The sequence below is a fragment of the Lepisma saccharinum genome, chromosome 7 (assembly GCF_977018435.1).
Source record: "Lepisma saccharinum chromosome 7, izLepSacc3.1, whole genome shotgun sequence".
NCBI classification, from domain to species: Eukaryota; Metazoa; Arthropoda; class Insecta; order Zygentoma; family Lepismatidae; genus Lepisma; species Lepisma saccharinum.
The window spans coordinates 95,699,297-95,714,187 of NC_139235.1; the positions used below are offsets into that span (position 1 = coordinate 95,699,297).

At 42.2% G+C, this 14,891-nt stretch overlaps 1 protein-coding gene across 2 annotated transcripts in view; it reads left to right on the forward strand.

Moving 5' to 3' along the window:
• The window catches only part of LOC145990047 (uncharacterized), a 507,967-nt gene that overhangs the window by 180,892 nt on the left and 312,184 nt on the right, over nt 1-14,891 (forward strand). The gene's annotated exons all lie outside the window — the stretch shown is intronic.

A 14,891-nucleotide genomic window follows, 5' to 3' on the forward strand; every position in this document is an offset into this window, starting at 1 on the left:
TGGCACTGCCGGCAGCCCCCTTGACATTTGTATTCTAAATTCTTTGAGGTCAAGAGTGAAAATATAGACAGCATATATTATTTTGTTCACAAGTTCATTTGTTTATCTTGTTTGTGAGCAGAAGTCTAAGTTGCTGCAAGTGTTTAGAAGATTCTCTAGACTTTAGAAAGTTCTTTCATAGGGGAGCTTCTTTATCCTTATGTGTAACTTCTCTGCCTCTATTGCAGCTTCTCGTTTGACAAATATCTGAGACTTTTAACGTCATCATCCACATTTCTTCCACAGCTGCATCAAATGAGAATAGATCCAAAGATTTGGGAACGAAGGGGAGTTTTACTGCTTTGGCCGGGGTACAGTAGGCACTATTATTCTACTATACTATTCTATTATACTACTAAGTGAATATTGTACATTGTATGATATAAATACATGTATCATCGGAAATGCGTAGTATGGAGTGTGTATTAAGGGATGGTGTCAGTAGCAGTCAATTAACACTTCAATAGATGTTTTAGAGGATATAGAAGAAACTGTATTATTGCTTCTAAATTTTTGTTTTGTAATAAAATAATGACCCTCTCCCCCCACACAATTCACCTTCATTTAATACTCTTAAAGTTTTGAAAAATGGACTTGGTTTACAAAGCCTTCCTGATAACCCGTGACCCCCCCCCCCCCCCAGTGGAGATCAATTCTAGATCAATGAAAGTTCGGATGAACTGAAATAACCTAAAAGAATAGTAGAAAGTGCATTAAAACTCCGTTTATAGCAACAAAACACGTTTATTATGGTGTATTTAAAGGGCATAGGCCTAAATACACTATACAGGACAGTCAGTGGTGTGCCCAGGATTTTCGTATACTTTTTCTTGGTAGTCAACCCTCATTTTGTTATATTTTCCTACCTTTGACGTTCTTTTTTTATGAATACTAGTCCAAAAGGGGAGGGTTATAACCCCCACCAACCCCCAACCCCCCTTTGGGCTCCCACTGAGTACAGTACAAAGTCTGCGGGAAACAGAATTTCATCAGTGGTTGACTTCTAGTCTAGCCACATTTAAAACCTTGCATTCTGCTTTTTTTTCTTTTGCGTGTCCGGATTAAACGAAGTCCGGCTTATCGGGGTCCGGATTAACGAGGTTTTACTGTAGTACTAAAATACAGAAATAAGCACGAAAGGACTGGAGAATCGGAATAGGTGACACTTCGAACTACTTTGCCCTTTCGTTCAAGTAGTTCGTGGATGTGGCGCTAGATGGCAGGGGAGTACTCTGGCAGGAAAGCCAACTGTCTTTCATTTCTGTCTTGTTGCAACTCCGAGGGTCATACATAATTAATTCACTGTGAACTTAGTGAGTGCCTACATGTAAATAATTTAGTTTAATGATGGTTTTTCTTCCCTAATTTAATTAGCAATTAAGAATGGCCAGTCCAGATAAAATTTTCCTAGTGTCGGACAATTTTAACCACATTTCACAAATATTTATTTTCATACAATATTGGACTTAGTTGCACATTGGATATTTATTTATTCATCGCGGTGAGTCATCCACTCGCAATTTTGCCACGGAAAGTTTCGGGTTCGATCGTCTGTCCCGGCATGGGTATTCCTCGTAAAGCAATTAAGATTGTTTGCATTTGAATTTAAATAATTTTCTAGTCCCAGTGATTAAATTACAATCATGTGAATAATGAAAAGTAGTTTATGGTTACCCAATGATCATGACAGCTTATACAAAAATAATAATAATGTTTCTGCTCGACCCCAAGTGCTATTTCGTATTTTCAAGGAACGCCCTAGGCGCTCCCTCATGGAGGCACTGCGAATTTTAAAGATAGCACTGTTAATTTTTTGTCTATACGACGGTGTAGAAAGTTTTGCAAACTTGATTCTCTAGGAGGGAGAAATTTTCTTCAAAGGACGATATTTTAAGGAATTAAAAATGAAATTTATTCTACTCGGTTTGCCCCTCGAGAAACATTTCGTGGCAAGAAATCGGTAGAAAGTTTTGGGGCACAAATAAAACAAATGTTACAGCTTTGTAGTCTACGAATCATCTAAAACTTTCTCTAGCTCAATGTTGAACTCATCTCGGAAAGTACCAGGTTTTAGACAAGGCTATATAAAATGACACAAATGCCCTGAAAGGTCACTTTATTCAGGAAAATAAGAAGCGTCTACACTCTACAGCAATCACCCGTCGTGATACAAAGTCATAAATAACTTTGCCATAGAAGTTTCTGTCCTGTGTGTCGAAAAATGTCTGTACCGCGTTCCGCAGTTGGGTTACGTCAGCAATGGCCTCATTGCTAAGATTATTGTCCAGTACCCGAAACAAGTGGTAATCCGTAAGGGAAATGTCAGGGCAATAGGACGGATGGACCAGTCTCTCGTATCCAAGATGAATAATGGTGCATTTCGTTTTTCTTGCCACGTGCGGGCGAGCATTGTCCTGGAGCAGTAACACACCTCTCCTGTTCACCAATGAAGGCTCCTTATTTCGAAGAGCTCGGTGAACTCTTGTTAACCAGCTGGGAATAGAGGTTCCCTATGATGGTGTGCCCAGAAGGAAGGCGCAAGGTCACACAGCAAAAGTTTCTTCTGGTGGAATCATGGTTTTGGGGTGAGAGCAGGTGGGAGGGCGCACCCGGGGTCAGCCGATCGCGAGAACGCTTGGGATTGTTGTACACTACCCGTTTCTCATCACAGGTTAATATTCTGTCCAAAATGGCTCGTTACTATGCCTAGAGAGGAGGGAAAGACAGGCTGTGCAATGGAATTAGGCAAAATGGGATGCGATTGTCCATAGTTCTTCAGATACCAAAGAAATCCGCACAAAGAAACTAAAAATATAATTATTTCTAGTGAAGTTGTAAGCTGACGAAATACGGACTGTAACTCAGAATTGCGAGGAATTCAGGACAAACGTGAAAATTACATTAGCCAACGCGGAACCACCCACACATTAGCATGCAAGACACCCCCTGTTACTCTGAACGCCCAAACAGAGACGCAAATTTCAACGACCCTGGATCCAGACAAGACGGGATGGGGGAGAAGAAATGCGTTTCAACTCTTTAACGACTTGAGCAAACTCCAACTCCAAAGGGGCAACGGAAGAAAGGCTGGGGAGGGGGAGCTGCAGGATAAACAGCGCGGCGGCAATTAAAACGTCGGAAGGTTTGCTCTGCGGAAACGCAGGAATGCTCACTTCCGCCCAGGTACGTTTCTTTCTGCCTGAACGTGTGCCGCATAATGTGTGCCTGGCGCGTGACTTTCAAGAACTTCCTACTTCCACCTTCGGGGGTGCTGGAAACAGGGTGGGGTCTTGGCCGCATAATTCCTCTCCCTTCGAAAAACCGCTCTGATATTACAAATTCTGACGCCTGTTTAAAATTCCTTCTAGAGCATGGGTGTCCAATTAGTATTTTGCCATGCATTGCCTGTATACTTGCGGTTGTCATGTCAAGTCCAGGTGGAGCCTAGTATACCCTCCTGTCAAACCTTTCCCACCAATAGTGTCCGTTTTAGCAACTGAGTTAAGTCCACGTGGAGTAAAGGAGATGTTGCCAATTCAATTTCTTTAGAGATTTCATAACGCGAGCTTGCAGTTTGCTTCCTAGCTTGTGTAATTGTGTTGTTCTATTTTTGTTATACAATGTGGCGACCTTGGGAGTGTAACATCGTCGCAGTTCGTGCTGGATGTCTAAACGCTGCGGGTAAAAGTGACAGCAGGGTTTCCAAGGAAAACAGGTGCTGGCTCGAAACCAGATTTCCTCTCAAGCTGCGTCAAAGATACTGAACTGGCGTTCGAATCAGGACTTCAACTTTAACTATGCGAGGCAGTGGAACTGTTCACTGCCAAACTTTTTCCGGCGGCAGCGCCACCCTAGCCGTATCCTTAGATTCGTTCGTCATTTGTTAAAGGAATCTTTACATTGAAGAGCGATAGGATCTGCTAGTCAAACGTCACTTTGACCAAAGAGTTTCTCGTCCAAATAATAATAAAAATGTGTTTCTCAAACCTCTTAGGTAATGTAGGAAGTCGTAAGTTTCCAAAAATGAAATGTTTGTTAAGCTAAGGTTTATACATTAAAAGTGAAACAGCAGAACAGCTCGAACGGGTTAATAGCTTATGCTTATGCACATAAACTTGACTGTATTTGGGTCGTTCCTAGCCGTCGTGGATTGACAATACAAAAGTTTAGATTCTACACTACGTTGTACATTCTTTTCTGGTTGCGAATATGTGTCACTCAACAGCAGATGTCGAAATTGGACAAACTCGTCAGATAACGCAGAACAAAATGTATTAATTATCGTATGTGCACGATATTATACACTATGCCCTCCCCATTAATTTAATGTTTAACGTATTGAGCACTCCCCCCCATACATTCCTCCCCCTCTTCTTCTTCTTTTTTCCACACTCGAAATTTTAATTCCTGTAAAAAAGAACGCCCAAGAGGTTGCGAGACGTGAAACAGAAAGGAGATGCTTTTTTAAAGAGAATAATTATTTTTTTATATGAATGTATATGTAAACAGGAGAAACATATGTTGAAACGTCTGATAGCATGTAAAAATGAAAGTCAGTTATTAACAATAACCTATTTTGAGTTTCGATGTATTTTCTGTTGTCTTTTTAAAATCCTAGTTTTAAAGCGCTAACTACTCACCTATCATGTTGCAGCGTAATTTCCCAGGTTAAAATCAAATTTAACGTTGAATTCCCCATGTATTTCTATTGAAGATCCGTTTTCTGCGTGAAGGTCAGAACCATCGTGCTGCCACCTACAGTTAGCTTTGCCTTACCAGCCCTATTCCTTGCGAGACAGATTTTATGCCATTAGGTTCCAAAACTATTGGGTGGGGGGGGGGGTTCAAGGACGGTTTACTTTCCCTTGGTATATATGGTTTAGCATAGTGCGGGGGTAAAAGTGGGCAAAAGGGGGGAACTGCCGCCCACGCCAACCCCAATCGCCGCCACTGCACCAGAGTTTGGGCGGCCATGTTTGAGTTTTTGTTTTAAGACCACTTTACGCACAGAAAGGTTAATGGGAACTGGATAGGCCCGTAGCCAGGATTTTATTGGGGGGGGGGGGGTTCATCAGCACAGGCGTCGCCAGAAATATATGTAAATGGGGGCAGGCCACTTACAAAACTTGATTAGTAGAAATAATAGTTATTACTACAGTTATAATTGTCATTTTACAATAATAACTAGGGTAAAGTGTCCATATTTCGGATACTTAATTTCAAATTAGATTTTCAGTACCTAAATGTAAACAAAATAAGCCATAAATGGGTTGATAAACATTGAACATATATTTATTAATGTTTCTGAAAGTTATATTAACATTTATAAGAAATACTTGGTATATTTTATGAAACAAAGAATTGTATGCATATTTTTAGTCTGACAAAAAGGTTGCCTAATGTCGGATAGGGTATTTCCTAATTTCGGATAGGGTTACTAATGAGTATTTGGAAATTGTGCACAATTTCGGATAGTCGAAATTAGGTAACCGTGTAGCATCCGAAATTAGGAAACCCAGTTGGATATTCAATATGGCGATTCTGTGCGTTCCCCCTCTGAAATAATGTGACTGAAACTACGTAATAATGTTTGCTGAATCTCTCAAGATTATACAAAATTTAGACAGAAGTGAGTAAATACTAATCTTCTAGTTGTAGGCCTTAAGTTTGGATGGTGAAATATTACATCAAAACTCCGGAAAAGTCAGAAATATCAGCCACACACTAAAGAAACATTGCTCAAGGTCACGCACAAGGGTGAAACTTTGGGACGAAGTAGCGTGTTAGTTGGCACTATCTGCACTTCGGCGCTGCTGTTCTAAGGTGGAAATTTCTTGGTATCCGAAATTAGGAACGTATCCGAAATTTGGGCACTTGACCCTATTATAAGTTATTAAAAATAAACCAATTTTAATTCCAAATTTATTGCTATTATTATAATTTATTTTTAATATATAAATGGAGATACTTTGATACTCAATCCACCCTATGAGTGAATATCCAACACAACTGTTGTCCATTATTATCTTACATTTTGTACAGTTAGTGTACTGAAATTCATAGTTATTGTATTTTGTTATTAACTTTTACACATTCCGTTAAAAAAAAGGCTTTGAAAGTTAGGGCCAAATTTTACTCATAAAGTTTATATTGTGTGACCTTGTACAAAGAAAACTGTACATTTTGAGAGCTGTGGATTCATTTATTCTTTGGATTAAATGGTAGAAAATAAAAATATAACGTGGTTCCTCTGTAATACAGCACATTTTTTCGATCTAATGGAAATCCCTGCTGGGGAAGTAAAATTAATTACCACTATACACTATTTAAATTAGACATTTGTAGGATTTCAGGGGGCTCCCCCTGGCTACGTGCCTGGAACTTGACCTACAGTTTAAAGTGGTATCCGAACCACTTGGTCCTCCACCAGGTAAGAGCGGCCATGTTCTACAGACGGGCTCAATTTTAGAGGTCAAGAGGGTAGCGATCACAATTTGCCCTCGTGTTGTTTGTTTTAGATGTCTGGATGGTGATCGCTTAAGTTTAGACGTGAAGGATGGTGGCCGATCATCTACCTATGCCGAGAAGGCGCCACTGAAAAGAAAGAAAGGAAAACCTTACAAAAAGTCGTAGCAAAGCCGTGCGCATCCACACGTACTGCAAGCGAACGTCCCAAGGCGGAAATGACGTCAGGTGTGCATGCGAGGGAAATCCACGAGGGTGCAGTGAGGAGGTGGACTTGCGTAGAGCACCGAGGGGGAGAGGGGTGTTAAATCGCACCCGGCTCGGTGTTGTGCAGTGCAGAAGCCCCTTTCAGGATATCATTAACTGGCGGCGGAACTTGGGAGAAGAATATTAATTTTACACAGGGGAGAAACAACTGCGCTTTCTTCTTTCGCGTCACGGCCGACGTCTTCCGTTCTCCCCCCTCAGAACACGTGATCAGCGAAATAGGTAGAGGGCGGAATCAATAAGGACAAGTTTCGGAAGAACTACTGGCGAGGTTTCATTCCTTTTGCGTACGCCAGATGGCGTTATGGTAGGCAAGGGTGTGGCTATAGGGTGCTTTGGAAGCAATCTTATTTACATTATCCTTATTATTATTGCTATTATTATTTTGTTACAGCAAGAAAAGAACACTCTTAAACTAATGGCTGCCCTTACATGTATTTTGAAAATAGTAAACATTAACAAGTTCAGTTTTCTCGTAAATATTGAATTAATTTTTATTTTTAAGTCCACTTTATGCAAAGATAGGCTAATCGGGACTGGGCCTACAGTTTAAAGTAGGATCCGAACCATTGTGCAATGTGCCTCCGCCGGGTGTCGACCCAGGACCTTTTGATTACAAGGTGACGACCTTACCACTACGCCATCTCGTAAAAATTCTACACTTGAAGCAACCTGGTTATTAGAATTGCGTAATTGTTAATAAGCATGTGTCTATGTACAATATTTCAAGCTGAAAACTTTACATGTTTACTTCTAAATCTCAACCACAGTACAAGTAGGTGATGGCATACCTTACTTACATACCGCCGCTTACAAGAAGAACTACCGGTAAATTCAGTGGCGGCGGTTGGGTTCCAACAGTGGGGGGGAGGCAAGAAAAGTTTACTTTTCCTTGTTAGGTAAGGTTTCGCATAGTGCGGGGAGGAGAAATGCCAAAATGTGGGGTGGCAACTGTCCCCTCACGCCGCCACTGGGTAGAATGATGTAAATTGTATGATAACAGTGTAGTAAATAGTATAGAAAACATTTTTTGATAAGGGCCATGAACAGTGCGCGAAAAATCTTCTTCATAGCTAGGCGCCAGCTTTGAAAATCAGACGCCAGGAAACCACCCACCAATTGTGCATACTATAAGAAGCTGAGCCGGCCCCCGGGGCAGAGTGGTTAGCACATCGCGCTACGACGCCAGAGGTTCCGGGTTCGAATCCCGACCTGGGCATGGATGTTTGTGAGTGTTCATTCATCAATTTCATCATTTCATCACTCATCCCCATCTTTGCAAATTAGCCAAAGTGGCACAAGAAGCGAAGTAAAATAAAGCAAAATCAAGCAATCGTTAAGAAGCAGAGCATCACCGTATTCAAAACATCGCTAAATCGTGCGAGAAAGCTGGAAATGGGGGGTTGTGGGACAAAGTGTAAGAAATTGTTACGGATTCTATCCACCTGTTCAAGTGGCTCCGGCGTCCATCCAACGTCGTATAAAGTGGGTAACTGGAGGAAACTCAGGGGGATAAAGGTGGTCAGGGCGTGGTGCTGATCACATCACCCACATCTTCGGCCGTGATCCAGAAAGTGTGGGGTCCTAACATCACAACCCCTATACGCCTACATGGCGTGGTGCATAGCACAGGGGAGCGCTTTACCTTTTCTTTATCTATGAAATATTCACACGTTGACAAAAAATCATTTTCTAACTTACGCTGTACTGCAATTTGAACTTAGAATCTTCAAATTTTCGTACATGCAAACTTAAAAAAAGGTAATATTACAGCAAAAGCTCATAGTCGCCAGGCTAAAATTTTTAGTCGCCATGGCGAACGGAATGTTTCGAGCCATGAAATACTTTTGCTCATCCACATCACATTACTACAAGTTTGTAATAACGTAGTGTGAATGGATAGTAAAGTAAAGTAAAGTGCTCCCCTGTGCTTTGCACCACGCCATGAAGGTGTGTGGGGTTAGGGCCCCACACTTTTTTGATCTCGGCCGAGCTGGGGGTGATGTGATCAGCACCTCGCCCCTGGCCGCCTTTACCCCCTAGAGTTTCCTCCAGGTACACAATTTATACGCGCTGGGTGGGCGCCGGAGCCGCTTGAACATGTTGGAAAAAATCCCGGTTCTCCCCCGCCGGGGATCGAACCCTGTTCTGTCGCATGGTAGTCAGACGCCCTAACGACTGAGCTACCGAGGTGAATGGATAGACGGTAAATTATTTTATACATTCTGGTTTTGCTATTTGCACTGTGTAAAGAAATTTGTCTTGGGCATCATTTCGAATGCCCCTCTAAAACTCTTCACAAACGTCCATCCAGTGTACAGTCATTTTGGTTGTAAATTTATCCTTACATTTCCCTAAATAAGAATGTACTTCCACTTGGGATAGAAATCCCTAGCTGTGGTGCATATCAATAATTGTCTCCTCCATATGCAAACGTAAAGCACGCAGTCAGAATAAATGGTTGTGTGGGCGACTGGAGACGCTGACCATGTCCTCTCGTTTAAATGGAGAAATGTCCCATTGCGGGAGAATAATTTAATGGCCGCCGGACATCCTGCAGCGTCTTTCCCGCGGGATGCAACACCAGGAAAGGAAATCCTGTCTCTGCGAATGGAATCGCGTTGGAAATCGTCTTGTCAGAACGCGGCGGGTTCTTTGAGCTCTCGCGCCAGGATTTGTTGCCTCCCGAGTGTCTCGAATCAACAGACGCAACCCTGTGTGGGCCTGGACTTTTGTTTATATCCACAGGCAGCAAATCCTGCCCTCTTCAAGCGTTTGTAGTCCAGAAACGGCTGGCAATCCTGTTTTGTTTTCCTTTCGGGACCAGTGTTGCCTAGTTCATTGGCATCAAAACTCTTTTTATAGGGTGTTTTCATGCTTTTTTTATGTCATCTACAATCACTGCCGTACACTTATTTTTTTTTTTCGGCGAAGGCCCTTTATTTTAAGGCGAAGAGTGACAATTACGCACCAGGCATGCATTTATTCCAATATCGTCGGAATGAGCAATGCTACTAAAAAGATCTTCGGCAGAAATGAAGAGTATGAATTTCTCCCCATGTGGCAAGTGGAAGCGGTTTCCTAAGTTGATTATTAAGCCTTATACGATTTTTGAAAAATATGATGAATTAGTATTTACCGAATCCCATGTATTGCTTATGGGTAGGGGCATGCATATTTCGTTTTTGACGAAAAAACGAAATTTGAAAAAACACATTGTAGTGTTAATTTTTAATGTTTTTGAAAGGTGTGAGATGCATTTTGTGACCATGTTTTGTCACGAAATAATGCGAAATGAACTGCAAAAAGCGAAATTAACTCTTAAACACGAAATTTAGGGTTTATTCACCGACGCGGCACCTTCTGAGGTCTTAATTATCCTGAGAGTTATGCAATTCCCGGAAAATTGATTAATTCTGCTGTTAATATTGGAGAAACAAAAATTGACTCCTTTACACAGAAATAAACTTAATACTCAGATAACTACATAAATGGGCTATTAGAAGTGAAATGTTAATTCTGTGGAATAAGTGTAGTTTTTAAATCAAATTTAGAATTATATTCACAATTTTAAAACCAAAATGTCATTTTATATAGCATTTTTTATGTGATTATTCACCGCTATAACACCAATATTTTATTTTATTTACCGCTTTTGAACCCGAAATTGACTCAGTTTTTATACCGAAATTTTGCTTTTTTATTTACCAAAAATATGTGCCTCTACTTATGGGACATCAACTTCAACTTCAAGTTACGGCTCATCAAATGGGAGTTTCGACTTTTCCTACTACTATGACATAGTTCAACGTGTCCTTTTTCCGTCCATGTACTTTTCTACGTCATCGGATGTTTGATATTCCCGAGAGAACAAATAAAATAATGGTCCCATAAGCCTAGTGCATTTCTCCTTGCCTCCTACGGCCATCCTGGCAGTGTTGCCAAACCTGATGAGCTAAATTTCACCATTAATATAGCTAAAGAGGACTTTCAAGGAGCTAGATTAACGAAGGCTGCATAAAGTGCCTACTAGGGTTTTAGTTGTCAGAGGGGTGGGGGTGCTGCTATTACCGTTAGCTTTAAAGTGATGGCAATTTATTCTTAGTTTTCACCGCCTAGATTTGGCGGCATCACCCATCTCAATAATCCAATGATGTTAATATAAAATCGAAAATAAAGGGTTCCTGGATAACAAAATTGTCATCTTCATCTTAGCCACAGCGCTATATATAAAAATACATGGGGAGGAAAGAAGAGGTGGGTGACGCAGCCTATAGCTATACGAATATCACGTCACGTGCAAAATGTACACTCATGGCAAAAGTTGGTATTTATGGGCCGGAGCCAGTGGTGGCATCATAGTGGGGCAGAGGGCGGGTGCCACAGTTCACAGTCAAACGAGTGCACGAAAGAGCCAGATCTGGCTCCAAAAGAGCGAAGTTTGCAACAGTGATCAGCAGCTGCCCCAGCGAGAAAGACCTAGGGGAAATTGTCCCACCTCGCCTTAAAGGTGGAGCTGCTTTCAAGAGGGTCGGCATACATAATAAGATATTTCCTATATTTAGAAATTTCCACTTTCAAAAGTGGCAATCGGCGGTCTTTTTAAGGGGGAGAGGGACAATTTTTCCTGGGTCTTTCTCGCTGGCGTAGCTGCCGATCACTGTTGCCAACTTCGCTCTTTTGGAGCCAGGTCTGGCTCTTTCGTGCAGACTCCTTTGGCTGTGAACTGTGGCACCCGCCCTCTGCCCTACCATGATGCCACCACTGGCTCCGGCCCATAAAGACCAACTTTTGCCATGAGTGTACATCTTGCACGTGACGTGATATTATTATATTAGCTGCGTCGCCCCCTTCCCTCTTACCTCCCCAGCTACTTTTATATATTACGCCGTGCATAAGGTGAAGATGAGAATATTGTTATCCGGGAATCCTTTATTTTCGATTTCATATGAGCATCATTGGATTATTGAGATAAGTGATGCCGCCAAATCTAGGCGGTGAAAACTAAGAATAAATTGCCATCACTTTAAAGCTAACGGTAATAGCAGCGCCCCCACCCCTCCGTCACCTAAAATTACCCTAGGAAGCACTTTATGCAGCCTTCGTTAATCTAGTTCCTTGAAAGTCATATTTAGCTCTATTAATGGTGAAAGTTAGCTCTTTTATGCACGTCAGGTTTGGCAACACTACCAGGATGGCCGTGGGAATATCAAACATCCAAATGACGTAGAAGAAAAGTACATGGACGGAAAAGGACACCTGGAGCTATGTTATAGTAGATAGAAAAGTCGAAACTTCCATTTGATTAACCGTAACTTGAAGTTGATTTCCCATAAGGAATACATGGGGATTCCAAAAATACTTATTAATCATATTTTTCAAACATCGTGTCTAGCTTACTAATCAACTTGAAACATGGAGAGAAATTCATACTCTCTCGCATACTAAACCCTTTTTTAAATAGCAGTGCCCAATCCGACGATATTGAAATAAATGCACAACTGGTGCGTAATTGTTCCTCCTCGCCTTAAGGCGGGTTTGCCTTTCCCACTTTGAAAATGTTTAATTTGCTTCATTTTTCTGCCCCTTTTCATTTTCAGAGATAAAATTGTCTGTCTGGTGTTTCATAATTCTCTCCTGGATTTCGGAGGTCGGTTGATGAGAGCATGTCAGTGAAGGGAGTAAATATCCAAGTTTTTAATCCACCTTACAAATGTTCGGTATGTCCTCCCTTGGTGACTCGACAGACGTCAACTCTGCAATCTTACTCGTATGCGGTCCACAGTCTCAGGTGATGGCCCCGTCCTACCTGCTCGTTTCACATCTGTCGAGTCGCCAAGGGAGGACATATAGAACATTTGCAAGGTGGATTAAAAACTTGGATATTTACTCCCTTCACTGACATGCTCTCATCATCCTGGGTGAGTTGGCCTCTCATCAACCGACCTCCGAAATCCCGGAGGGAATTATTAAACACCCTGTAATTCTGGAAGTTTAAGTTCACTGTATGCACAGATAGGCTAATCTGTACTGTACCCACAGTTTAAAGTTTTGATCCGAACCACTATGTGCCTTCATCAAGCATCGAACCCGGGACCTCGTGATTACAAGTCGACGATGCTACCACTACGCCATCAGGGAGACCCTGTCCAACCTCATTTATTATCTACAAAGTCGATCCGACAGACAGTTGGGGATGGTGAAGCTTCAGGACAGGATAGATCAGGCACAGATGAGATGGTTCGGAGGATGGATGCAGAAAGACTACCAGTAAGAGCTTACAATGCACAAGGAGTGGGAATAAGGCCAAGGGGGAGACCAAGATGTCTGTGGAAAGAGCAGATAGTGGAGTGTGTTAGGAGAAGAGGACAAGATTTGAACACCGTGGAAAGAGAGGAATGGTGGAAGACCAGGAAAAAATGGAGAGGCTTGCCAGACGGCGAAGGATGATGATGATGTGTATTCTTTTCTATTCATCTAAAATAGAAATTATTCTCCAACATAACCACTCCGGGGTACGCTTAGAACCGACTGCGAACCACTGCACTGACCCACCATGTATCCTCACTGTCGCTACACACAGACCTAACAATGCATCAAATTAAAGTTGATGCTCCTTGGTGCTTCAATTGACAATAGTTTCTTTGAAGTGATCGTGTCTGCTCTCCTCAATTGGTGCATTTCTCTGTGTATTTTGATGCAGCAAGCACTGTTACTAGAGCCTACGTATATAAGTCAATTGACATACTTTGTGTTCCGTGTGTATAATTATTTGATAGAAGTACAAAAGCACATAATAGTGGTTGTTTTCCTTGAAGAAGACTTATTGAAGCATGGAGAGAAGTGTAGGGAGAGGATCCTTGAATCGGGAATTTAATACACACTATAGCCGCAAGAGAGGTGACGTAAATTGACCAACGCATCTCCTTAGAAGGAGGGCCTTCAGTATGCATGGGATGAGATGAGTAGCCCCTCCCAAGGGAGTTCAGAATGGAGCAGGAGTCTCCACGAGAGGTGTTAAGGGATGTTGTCGAGAAGAGATCTGGACCATCTTTTGGAAATCCAAACGGGAATGAAACTAGTTGTCCTAGACCCTCGTATCGTTACCGATTTTAGTAAGGTGAATAAAAATTTCGTCCAAATCAGAGAAACGTTTGCATCAAGGTTTGCACGTTCTGTTGCCGATATCACCAGCCCCTGCCCATAGGTCTTGGTCATCTTCCCCATGATTCACTCCAAAACATTACGGCTCGATATTCTCTATCACGGCACGGATTTTGGGGGATGTTGCGTGTATTGGGGAGGCTGGACCGTGGTAATTTGAGGAAGACTGCTCTTCGGGGATTCCCTAAATAACAAGGTTTGGCGGCGGCACCAGCTGAGGCAGCGGTGTCGCCGCCCGCCCGCAGGGGGGAAGGGGGGCTTCCTCCTTCAACCTGGGGTAATTGCGTTTATTGGCAAAGTTGCGGGGAGCTGAGAAGGGAGGAAATTGGACCTCGTGCACAATGTTTGGCAGTGTTGGCTTATTTTGGCCAGCCAATCTCCTCCGTCCCTTCCCATCGTGCCTTTCGTTGTTATTGGTCAAGCAGGGACTTGTCGAGGAGTTTCTTGTATACACCAAGCAAGCAAGGTTTTTAGACGGTATCTTCCCTTTGTCTCTCTTTTTCGCACACAGTGATTCGGATCCCACTTTTAAACTATAGGTCCAGTCCCGATTAGCCTGTCTGTGCCTAAAGTGAACTTAAAACAACCCAATCTCAAAAACCCTTGTGTGTTTATTTGTTCGAACTTTACAACTTAATAAGTAAGAAGCTGGTAGAAATGACACGTTTTCAATTGTTATATTTCTCTACGGGTAATTCTGCAGCACAGCCCAGCTGATTAACATACTGCTCACCCACTTCCCCTACTGTGTGGCTCTAGAAGTGCTTCAGAGACAAGGAGTGCATCCAGACACGCCCAACGTTGGAGCAAAGCGAGGTAGCAAGGCAACTGGAGGCATTTGCTACCTGAATGATTGCGAGGTAGCAATCGCTACTTCAGCCAGCAAGGATTGCATGTGATACATGCTGTCAATGTAAGCCCAGTCTAGGTCACTCCACTTTTTGACACCAGGTTTG